The following is a 12,602-nucleotide window of genomic DNA, read 5'->3' on the forward strand; positions in this document are numbered from 1 at the left end:
CAAAATTGTTTCAGGGAATTATATTACCTTAATTTTAAATATAAGTATGTGTCTGGGGATATTAAGAGTAGAAGTGATATGAGGCTCAGAATTCCATTACACTTAGAAAGATAACCTTCATGACAAATTGGAAATCTCTCATATATTTCTCTAGCTGTTTATATGTACTACAAACAGCTTACCCTAACTTTCATTACTTACTCTTAATGCTAGCTGCGTATCTATATCCCAATATTTTATCCTTTGCCAATTTGGTCTTCATTTAGAGGGATTTTATCTCCTTGGATTTTCCTTTCTAAGGACAGAAAATTCTCATTCTGCTTTTCCAAACAGTCATTAGAAATGTAGCTATCCCTATGAGTCAGTAGAATTCCTTATCTTTCTGATATTGGTCACATGTGTCCCTGTCCTCAATCTCTAGGAGGTATCACATGGAAGAAAAGAGATAACACCCCCTTCCTATAACATACAGAAATTTTCTTACCTTATTTTTAATGTTTAAGAAAGTATTTGAAAGGCCTTGTTTGGATTACAAACACTTTTTTCTTTAAGAATTTTTTTAAGTAAGAATTACTTAAAATATTTTTTTCTTTAAGTAATATTTATTCTTTATGTGAGAATTACTTCCAGACTCCTTCTAGATTATATATAACTTATCGGACATAAAATGTTTAGTATTTAAATAATAGTGTTAGCAACTTACCGGCTCAGCAACACACAGAAAATTTGGATCTCGTAAAACATGGATCAATTGAAAAGTTTAATGTGAAAAATCAACTTCCATTTTAAGGGATACACCTTGGAGTACATCAATGCTCCCCCTGAGGGAAAAAAATAGACAAATAGAAAATGAGATGCATAAAACATCTATTTAAATGCATCAATGACCTACTGAAGCAATGAGAAGGAAGGGAGGCCAAGATTCTGAAGAGTCTTGAGAAGAAACAACCATGGAAAGAAAAGTTGAGAATCCTTAACTGCTCTTTCCCTGGGGAAATTTGGCAGTGCTGGATCCTAGAATCAGAACTGGCTACTAAGGAGACACACCAGCCAAGTTTTGGGTGGCCTTGCAGTACTGGAGATACAAACTTAGAGATTTGTAGGGCTAGTACTCAAGGGAAAAGGACTGCTAAGAGTTTAGCTGAGCTACTCCACAGTATTGCTGCTTCAGCACACATTTTGTTTAGCCAAGTGGCCTGCAGGGGCTTCAAACTGACACTAGCCCCTCATGTAACAGCTTTTGATAGTCACAAGCAAATTGTGGTCAATTTGATAGACAACAGTTTTTGCAGTCACAAGCAAATTGTGACCCATAGTCTCCCCTGCTTCATGGGGACTTCTTCTTTGTGTACCCCATCAGCCTACCAAAACCTCATTCTTTTTGGTTTGAATTGACCAACCTGACCTTAGCTTGGGAACCCCAAAGCACTCGGCCCATAGACCGTAATAAAGACATGTGCCCATGTCCTGCCTCTTTCTTTCCCTGCACCTTTCTTTGACCTCTTGATGTTGCCTATTGATGTGCCATGTACTTTCTCCAAGATCTGTGGATAATAAACTTCTCTATTTCTATTTCAGCTTCTCTTATGGACTTTTGTTGGACCATGGCCCACCATCTGGTACCCTGTGCTCCACTTAACAAATGTTAACTGTGTCAAAAGAGGGACAGATGAAGCACTGGAATTGGCACATGGTATTTTCCCCAAGATATTTGTTGAATTCTGAAGCTGAGTGAGGTGGGGAACTAAGAACCTAAAAACAAAGACCACAAAAATCAGATCTGGGTTTCTGGCTGAGGAGAAAAAAGTAATAAATGTAAGGATTAAACAGAAGGAGAGGCACGAGTGAACACATCAGGCCTCCTACTGAAAGCTCAAGAGAGCAATACCCTGGAGAGGTAAATGGAGACCTATCTCCTGTGAACAAAGCTCAGTCCTCAATTGGATTTAGGTGATCAGTCTTCACTCCTGCCTAGCAGAAGAAAAGGTCAAACTGGAGAAAGATTACATGACCTGGAGCCTCTATGATTTTTTAATACCCAATGTACAAAATTAATTTAAAAAATTACTTAGCATGCCAAGAAAAGGGTCATATAAACAAAACTTAAGAGATGAAAAAGACCTCTATATGACGTGGTGATTGGGTTTAGCAGATAACAACTTTGGAATGACTATGATTAACATGTTCAGTGAAATAGAGGAAAAGGAAAAAAATACATTAAAATAGTGAAAAGGGCAAGAATTAAAATTAAAAATTCAACACATGGATTTAATAACAGATTATATACAAGGGATTAAAAGGGTAAGTAAACTCAAAGACATGTGATTGTGAAATAGCAATACCAAAGAACAGAATAAAAAATGAGTGGTAAAAACAAAAAAGAATATGAAATATATGTGAAGCATAGTGGAAAAGTCTAACAAAAATGTAATTAGAGTCTTGTGAGGAGTGGAGAGAGAGAGTGAAACTGAAGAAATATTTGAAGAAATAAAGATGACTAGTCCAAAAGATGAAAGACATCAAAATACAGATTAATAAGCTCTGTAAACCTCAAGAAGGATAAAATACAAAGGATAAACATTCCTAGCACATCAGAATAAAACTTCTAAAAAAAAATCTTCAAAGCAGCCAGAGAAAATTTTTACTTGAAAAGAATCCACAGATTTGTTGGTAATTTGTCAACAATAACAGAAACCATAAAACAATGATATGACCCCTCAAAGTCTTTCAAAATGACAGTGATACACTTTTCAGAAAAACAAAAACTGACACTGAAATAATTTGTTGCCAGTAGACCAAGAGAAGGAAAATAATCACAGATGAAAACAGCAAATATATTAAAATCATGAAGAGTTAGAGGAAAACTAGACATTTAATTGAATACTGACTCCACAGCATGATGATGGTGGTGATGTCATTGTATAGGGTTCAAACTACAGAAGATCTATAATGCATATAATAAAGAAGGCAGAAGGGTGTAAACTGAATTAAGAACTTATTAGATCTAAGGATTATCTGGGAACTGTTAAAAGTAATCATTTATATCAGCTTGTTAGAAATCAAGAACATAAATTATAATCTCTACGTAGTCACTAAAGTTAAACAATGACTAAAAAGTAACCTATGAAAACAAAATAATAAAAAGCATTAATATAACAGTAGGCAAGAAAGGAGGAAAAAAGCCCCATAATATAGGCAGGTCAAATAGAAAACAACAGAAGATAGATTTAAACCCAATAGTGTCAGTAATCACAATAAATGTAAGTGGGTTAAATAGTCTAAGAAACTAAGACTGTCACACCAGATAAAAACAATTCAACTATATTCCAAATCTCAGAAACACATTTTGAATATAAAGATACAAATTGAAACTGAAAGTATGAGAAAGGTTGCTTTAGTTATAGTAACACCAGATGAATAGATTTTGAAACAAGAACAATTATCACAGATAAAGAAGAATTTTAATAACAATAAAGGGATTAATCCCCAGGAAATATAAATTTCTAAATCTGTATGCACTCCAAGACAAAGATTCAAAATATATAAGGGAGAAATTAACAGTACTAAAAGAAAAAAATGGTCCAAATTATAATCATAGCAGGAAGACTAATATGTTCATCCAAGTAGCTCATAGAGCAAACATGCCAAATCTTAGAAAGGCTATAGAAATTCTGAACACTACAATTAGCAAAGTTGGTGTAATTTATGCATCAAGAAGAAAAGAATTCACATTCTTTTCCAATGTATATGAAATATTTAATAAGCTCTACTATTTTTGGGTCGCAAAAATGTCTCAACAAATTTTAAAAGAAAAAATTATTTAGAGTATATTTTTGATCACATTGGAATTCAGCTAGAAATTGATACTAAATCCAACTCCCTGCAAAATAACAACAATAACACATTATAATCCATTAAACAGTTGTGAAAAGGAGCATTTTATGAGGTGCGATCTCTTAAAAAAATGGATCAAACTTTTTAACTCAACATACTCATGATTGTAAATAAACTTATAGCATGAAAAACATACATTACAAAACAATTCATGGGGAAAAAAGGAAAATTAGAAAGAAATAGAAAATATTTTGACCTGAATTGTAATGAAAAAAATAACATATCGAAACTCAGGGATGCAGTTAAAGCCTTACTTAGTGAAAAATTATGTCTTTAAAAACAGTTTTGAGAAGAAAAAAATGCTAAAAAGCAATTTTTAAAGTTTCTATGTCAAAAGATAGAAAAAGAAGTATACAGACCCTAAGGAAAAATAACAAACACAATGGCAGATATCAACGAAAACTGATGAAAATCTACCAAGGCCAATCTTTGAAAAAAAAAAAAAAGCATACACAAATTACAATATCAGGAACAAAAAAATGAACATCACTACAGATCTTACAGACATAAAGAGTATATTAAAGGACTAACTGGAACAAGTTTATGCCATAAAATTTGACAGTTTTGATGCAATGAACAAATTCTTCTTTAAAAATATAACTTGGCAAAGCTGACAAAAGAATAAATACAAAATCTGAATAATCATACATGTGAACAAGCATGTGCATGCACACACACTAAATAACTAAATATATTATTGAACACCTTACCCTGAAGAAAACTCCAAGCCCAGATGGCTTCATTGGTGAAGTCTTCCACTAATTGTAAGAAAGACATATCACTAATTAACAAATTCTTCTAAAGACAGAAAAAGTCAGAATGACTCACAACTCTTCAATGACATCAGAATAATCCTTTTTTTGGTATGCATTACAATTCAGTTAACTGTTCATTTAGACACCTTTTTTTTTTTGTAATCACAGAATAATATTTAATTATAAATCAAGACATGGTATGATATAATGACCATGTATGTTCCCAAACAGGTTTTACTATTGGGAGAATGGAAATATGACCAGAATAATCTTGATACAAAAACAAGGACATTACAGGAAAATTACAAGTCAATCTCTCTTAAAGATAGATGCAAAATTCCTAAACCACATAATAGCAAATCAAATCTAGCTGTGTATAAAAATAATAATAGATTATGAATAAGTGGAGTTTTTTACAGGAACAAAAGGGTAATATGACATTTGAAAATCAGTTAATATAATTTACTTCACAGAGAAAAAATGAGAAAAAAAATGGTATGGTCAAAAAAAATTTTTAAAAAATGGTATGGTCATTTCAATAGACACAAAAAAGCACATGATAACATTTAGCAATACAAGAAGTTCACCATGTACCCAGAACAGGGAAAAAGTTTCTCTAATAATGAAGAAGAAAGTGGGAAGAAATGACAGTTTGGAACTCAGCTTCCAGATAGGGATATGTTCCAGGGCACTGATTGGGCAATCCAGGATACAGATATCCAGGTGCAGTAATGGCTGCTTCCCCAACAGAAAGGTATTCATTTCCCAAAGTCAACACTCATTAGTGATATAAATTTTTAGCAACAAGGAATAAAAGAGAATTTCATTAATCTAGTGAATGATTATTTACAAAAGCAAAACAAAACTTACACCAGGTGTAATACTTCATGGTGAATTATTGAAAGCCGTCTCCCTGAGACTGAGAATGGGACAAGCTCATCCAAAACTAGCATTTCTACTCAAAACTGTATCAGAGATCCTAGTTAGTACAATATGGCAAGGCAAACTTAAAGATATTTGCAATACTATATATGACTAAAAACTAGAATAAAATAATAACTCCTATGAATTAAAAATAACAAGGCAACTGGTAGAAACTTACTTAAATAATAATATTTAGAGGAATAAAAAGTAGTAGTTAGGCTTCAGGGTGGGCTTGATCCAGTGGCTCAAGAATGTTATCCAGTTTCCTTTAGTTTCACCACTCTACCTTCAGCAGTGTCAACTTTATTTCCAAAGGCTGGCTCTCACTGTGGTCAAAAGATGGTTGTCAAGAACTCCGTAGCCATATTCTTTCTCACTAAAAGACAGAGAGAGGTGATTAAAATTGAGATTGTTCAAGTATTTTAAGCAAGGGACCTGAGATTTACTCTGACTGGGCTGATGTGGGACACATGTTCATCTCTTATCAAAACCTAGAGAGTGCACTGCATTGATGAATTTAGCTTGATTATATACTCCATCCCTTGGATTTGGGGGTAAATTCAATGTCTCAGATCCATGTAGATCCTCAAAGAGGAATAAGTTGTTGGGAAGGGGATAATGCAGAGGTGCCCAAACTTCCTCTGTTCACAGTGCCCTTAGTCCCCACTAATTTTTTCATGGTGTCAAAACAAATAACCAACAGGTCTTTTTTATTCCTTTTATTAAGTAGTCAGGCACAAACAACTTAATAATATTAGTTCATGTAACATCCAACTGTTACAGTGCTTCTCTTGAGAATTTAAAAGATCTCACAGTGCTTCTTTGAGTTCTCCATGGAACAGAACCCAGCAGGGCAGTTTGGGAACTATGGTAATAACAGCTGATGGAAAGGCAATCACACATAACCACTGACTTCCTAAGTCAACAATCATGACAAGAAAATCAGTCACCAATTGTTTTGGAACAAAGTATAGAAACTTCCACACAGGAGAAATTTAGAAAGCATAGTGACACTATCTTAATGAGACCACAGAATATAAGGAAGAATGATGGAGTTTAGAGAAGGGGGGAAAAAAGATGATAAAAACTCATCCCCTCCTGCTCACCACTGGGCCAAGAGCTTTGAAAGATGAGAATTGAAACTCCTGGTTGAGTATCTTTAGCTCTCTTCTACACTGGCTTCTTCGCTCTGAACCAAAACAGTTAAACCACTTTGTAGATTTGTGATCAAAGGACAGGCTTAATGGCAAGTAAGGATTTTTAGGTAGCAAAAACATAGAGGCAAAAATAAGAGAAGTTTAATAATCTTTATTTTAAAGGCTATGGGTTTAAAAATTAAAAACTTACCTATAGCTAACTAGCATAATTCTTACTTTACTGGATCTTTCTGTCACTTGCAAATACAACATCTTAGATCTCTAAAAACCTGCTCCAAGTGTTTCTGGGAGTTCCTGAGGACTGTCTCATATGAGCTCATTAACAAATGTGGTTAATTTTCACCAAGCAGTTAGAATAAATAAAGGTAATTCATCATTGTGTAGAGTTCTAGCCCCTTTTTTCTCTCTGTATCCCCTCCACGGATTATCACTACATCCTCTGGGCACTGTGGCATCCACTGGGTCTAGCCAGGCCTGCCATGCACCACCACATTTTATGTGCATGACTGGACACTGTTGTGGATGCCTCCTTCTCTACAGTACATAGCTGTATGGTTTTCCATGAGAAAAAGCAGAGATTTAAGATTACAAAACAGCCTCCCCCTGGCCCCCCCGGAAAACCTTACCACCACATCAATAGGGCTCCGGTATAACAAGCATGGAATACAACTGAGAGAACTGCAAGATACAGACTCTATTTAAGGAGGCGTTCTTGGGGCGCCTGGGTGGGTTATGCCTCTGCCTTCGGCTCAGGTCATGATCTGAGGGTCCTGGGATCGAGTCCCCCATCGGGCTCTGCTCAGCGGGGAGCCTGCTTCTCCCTCTCTCTCTGCCTGCCTCTCGACCTACCTGTAATCTCTGTCTGTCAAATAAATAAATAAAATCTTAAAAAAAAAAAAAAAGGAGTTCTTAGGGAAACCCAAAGTCAATGGGAAGAAAAAAATGCACCCAACCAACCAAACAACCAACCAACCAAACTTACACATGAAACCAAAAAACCCCAGAGGAAACTGAAGCCTCTGACACAGCTACAGCAAACACTAAACACAGCCCAGCTCCTGGCTAGATTAACGTGTAACACCTCACACTTCAAACCTGATTGCCTCAGTTCCTATTCTCAGACATATCATATCTAGCTTTCAGCAAAAAAATTACAAGTCATCTTTTAGGGCAAAAGGTTAAGATGACCATTTCACAAAGGATACATGCATAGAAATATGTGTGCCCTTGTCTAGTCCCTCTGCCCCAAAGCAGGAGATATCTCATGACCAAATGACACTGTGTGCTCTGAAGTGGGTGAAGGCAAAAAAGACGTGGAGCCTCAGGCTTTGCAAATTCAGAACCCAATGAAACTCCACTTCTAGTGAAATAATGAAGGGTAGGAACTCTGTAGCCATATTACCTGGGTTTGAATACTGGCTCTGCTTCATACCAGTGTCTACTTCGCTTAGCATTTGTACACTTCCTATTCCTAATCTGTGCAATGGTGCTTTTTGTAACATCCAAGTTATAGGGTTTTAAATGAAGTACTTACAAGTGCACCAAACACTTAATAAGCACTCAAAAACGAGCCATGATTGTTCCCAAAATCTAAAAGTCATTCAGATATCAAATTTCCACCATGTCTCCTGTTCTTTCACTATTAACAAAAATTTAAAAAAAATTTTTTTTGAAATCTTGTATTACAGTGAGGAAACATTGTATTTTGATGCATGGTATAGGTAAATAAAAGAGCTAGAGTACCAATTGTCTGGCTGTAAAGAAGAAATTGTATCTGTTCCTCTCTAAATTCCAACTATTTTTAGAGCACATTAATACAAATAGTGTCCACTGCTTCATTTCTAAGAGGTTTTGATGCCTTCTTTCCTGGTGTTAAACTAAGGATCCCTATCAGCAGTGGGTACAGACTTAAATGATCAACAGTTCTCCAGCAGAAGAAAAACTCAATTCTTAGAACAGCATGACTCAAGGATGATCTCCTTTTAGAGTAAATGTGGCCTCATCCTGAGAAGACAATTTCTAATATAAGGAATCTAAATAAAATATTTTACTTGATTATTACTATTATAAGTTTGTGATTTCATTATATTACAATTCTTGTTTGTGAATAGAGACTGTACTTTTAAGTTTTGTTTGTTCATTCTACATTTGACATTCAAATGGTTCTTGTGACTATGGGCTTGGAGCTGGGGAAAACTATCTCCTGTATGTCTTTCCTTCTACTAAAACCCTATACCATTAATGGTTTAGTATATCCTATCTGTCTTGAAAGATTCATTGGTTCCCATTTTGGTGCTTTACCTGAAATTAGTTTTCTTGATATGATGCTCTATCAAGCTCTCAATGACTATTCACAAAAGTAAAGTTTGGTTGGGTTATTTTCAATGTCAAAAAATATTTATACTCTTGACTCAGCAATTCCTACACATATACTCTCAAATAGACACACACACACACACACACACACACAGTGTTGTAACATTTTTGTAATGACAAAAAAATGGGAACAATCTATGTATTACAAGAAAGTCCAAGTAATAAATTTTCTCTGTTGGAATATTATGCAACCATTAAAAAGAATTGTATATATATTACCCAGATTTAAAAGAATGATGTAGATATTTATGCAATGACATGAAAATATGCAAATATGCTGAAATTATATTGATGAAAAACAAAGGTGCTGAAGAGTATGAGCTCAAAGTCTATAAAAAAAATTACACTGACATATACATAGAGAATTTATGGAAGGATGCAAAAAACAATGTATTAACATGTTTCATTTTAGGAAATAGGATGGAGGAGGGAAGGAATAAAGGGGAATTTACTTTTCACCCTATAGTCTTTTTAGTTTGAGTAACTTAATCTTATAAAAATAAATGAAAGGATTTCAAACATACGTTTTAGGTATAAAAATAAATCACAAAATAACATGTAATTTATGAACACATTTTATATTTTTAAAAACTATATATTTTCCATGTGTTGATAAATGCAGGCATAAACTAATGTCTGGAACCATAAAATATATCTTAATTTGGAATTAAATATTATTTAAAAAGGTATTTACTGGGCGCCTGGGTGGCTCAGTGGGTTTAAGCCTCTGCCTTCAGCTCAGGTCATGATCCCAGGGTCCTGGGATCAAGCCCCACATCGGGCTCTCTGCTCAGCAGGGAGCCTGCTTCCCACCACCCCCCACCGCCTGCCTCTCTGCCTACTTGTGATCTCTGTCAAATAAATAAAATCTTAAAATAAATAAAAAGGTATTTACTTGGTAAAGTGCTCTGAAGATTTTGTCCTCATGCTTACTATCTAAAAAGATCCAGTCATTTTTCGTGCCAAGATTATGATTTCCCAAGGTGCTATTATATGTATTAGTTCACCTAATGCCTTTCCCAACAACTATAAGACACTATACAAAAATAAATGATTGACAAACTGGTAAAAATGGCACCTAGGAAGTAATAGTTGCTATACTGCAATGGGTATTTTTAAAAAATCTTTTAAAAAATTATTAAGTATAAGGGTGCCTCTGCAGCTCAGTTAAGAAACCAACTTTTGGTTTTGGTTCAGGTCATGATCTCAATGTCATGAGATTGAGCCCTGAGTTGGACTCTGCATTCAGTTGAGAGTCTGCTTGAAAAATTGTCTCCCTCTGCCCCTCCCCCCAATTCATTGTCTCTCAAATTAAATTTTAAAAAATTATTAAGTTTAAAAGACATATTAAAGTGAACACAACAAACTCAGTGAATTATCACAAGTTGAACACTATTTCTTGATTGTTTTTGTTTTCTTTTTGTTTTTACCATCACACAGGTCAAGAAATAGAGTATTACCAAACATTCCAAATACCTCTTTTGGTCCTTCTCCATTTAGAAATCCTCCCTACTCCTAAAAAATAATCAACGTTCTCATTCTTATCACCATAGTTTTATCTATTTTTGAACTTCATATAAATGGAATAGCAGTGGTTACTTTATTTTCATTGGTTGAATGGGCATTTTACAATGATATTTGTTTATATGCTGGTATGAACATTCTTGTACAGGTCTTCTGGTATCTGTGCACATATGTATGCATTTCCAACAAGGAGCGGAATTACAGGTATGAACCTGTTCAGTTTTTTTTTTTTTTTAAGATTTTATTTATTTATTTGACAGAGATCACAAGTAGGCAGAGAGGCAGGCAGGCAGGGGGGTGGGTGGAAGCAGGCTCCCCACTGAGCAGAGAGCCCCATGCGGGGCTCAATTCTGGGACCCTGAGATCATGACCTGAGCCAAAGGCAGAGGCTTAACCCACTGAGCCACCCAGGCGCCCTGGAACCTGTTCAGTTTTGGTAGGTAATACAAAACAATTTCTAAATTACCAGTACCAATTTACATCCCTACCAGCAGCAATATGAGTACCCATTGCTCCACATCCTCCCCATAGAGTACTGTCAGACTCTTCTATTTTAGTCATTCTGCTGGATTTGAAATGCTATCTCCTTGTGGTTTTAATTTCCATTTCTATGAAGAGTAATGATGTCACCTTTTCATATCTTTATTGGCCATCTGGATATCCTCTTTTATGAAGTGTCTGTTCTTGTCTCCTGCCCACTTCTCTTTTGGTTATCTTTTTCTTATTGACCTGTAAGAGTTCTTCACATGTTTTGGATATGAGTTCTTTGTTGGTTATACAATTGACAAATACTGTCTTTGACTCTAATTTTCACTTTTACTCTCTAAATGGTTTCTATGAGTGGAAGTTCTTAATTTTAATGTAGTCTACTGAGTGTGATGCATCAATCATTTCCCCCTTTTAGGTAGTGCCTTCTGTGTTCTATTTAGGAAACCTTTGCCTATCCTAATGCCCTGAAGATAATCTACTATTTTATTTTCTGCAAGATTTAATTTTTACTTCAGATTTATATCTACAATCTACTTGTAGTGGATTTTTGTAGATAAAGGCTCCTGTTTCATCTTTTATCATATGGATAGCTAGTTGACTCACACCAATTTTTTTTTAAAGACTTTATTTGACAGAGAGAGATTACAAGTAGGCAGAGAGGCAGGCAGAGAGAGAGGAGGAAGCAGGCTCCCTGCTGAGCAGAGAGCCCGATGTGGGTCTCAATCCCAGGACCCTGAGATCATGACATGAGCCTAAGGCAGAGGCTTAACACACTGAGCCACCCAGGCGTCCCGGCTCACGCCAATTATTGAAGACTATGTCACCTATCATAAACCAAGAGTCCATAGGTATATATGCATATATATATGCATAGTGCATAGTGCATAGATACATATTCTGGTCTTTTGGTCTTTTTCTCAATCCTTTTGCCAATTCACACTCTTAACTCTTCTGTCTTATTAAAAAAAAATCATGATATTTGATAAAGGAATTTCTCCATTCTTCTTTTTCTAAAGATTCTTTGCTATTTCTGGTCCTTTTCATTTCGATATAGATTTTAGAATCAGCTTATCAGTTTTCATAAAAACCTGGAATTTTTATTTTGTTTGGTTGAATATATTCATTCCATCAAAATCACTGAATTAAGGGAGAATGAACATCTTTACAATAGCAAGTTTTCCAGCACATACATATTTATTAAGGTGTTCTATGCTTTCAGTAATGTTTTGTGGTTGTCTGGGTATGAAAAGCTTTTTATTATGCTTTTATTAAGTTTATTCCTAGGCATTTGGTGCTTTCTAATATTCTATATGGTGTCTTCAAATTTTTTTCTTTTTCTAAGTCCTACTTATTTCAGCTATTATTTGTATATCATGTACTCAGCCTTCTAATACTCTAATTCTAATTAATCCTAAAAATTACCTGAAGATTCTTTTGAATTTTCTTTGACCCAATCATATCATCTGTGAACAAAGAACTTCAT

The 12,602-nt window shown here is 34.9% G+C and overlaps 1 long non-coding RNA gene across 1 annotated transcript in view; it reads right to left on the bottom strand.

Moving 5' to 3' along the window:
- The window catches only part of LOC125108006 (uncharacterized), a 71,897-nt gene that overhangs the window by 35,594 nt on the left and 23,701 nt on the right, over positions 1 to 12,602 (bottom strand). The window contains exons 2-4 of the long non-coding RNA XR_007129729.1: positions 5,752 to 5,949; positions 4,605 to 4,652; positions 704 to 821 (exon numbers count right to left, since the gene is read on the bottom strand). This is a non-coding gene — a long non-coding RNA (uncharacterized LOC125108006). The remainder of the gene's footprint in view (positions 1 to 703; positions 822 to 4,604; positions 4,653 to 5,751; positions 5,950 to 12,602) is intronic.

Source organism: Lutra lutra, chromosome 8 (genome assembly GCF_902655055.1).
Source record: "Lutra lutra chromosome 8, mLutLut1.2, whole genome shotgun sequence".
NCBI classification, from domain to species: domain Eukaryota; kingdom Metazoa; phylum Chordata; class Mammalia; order Carnivora; family Mustelidae; genus Lutra; species Lutra lutra.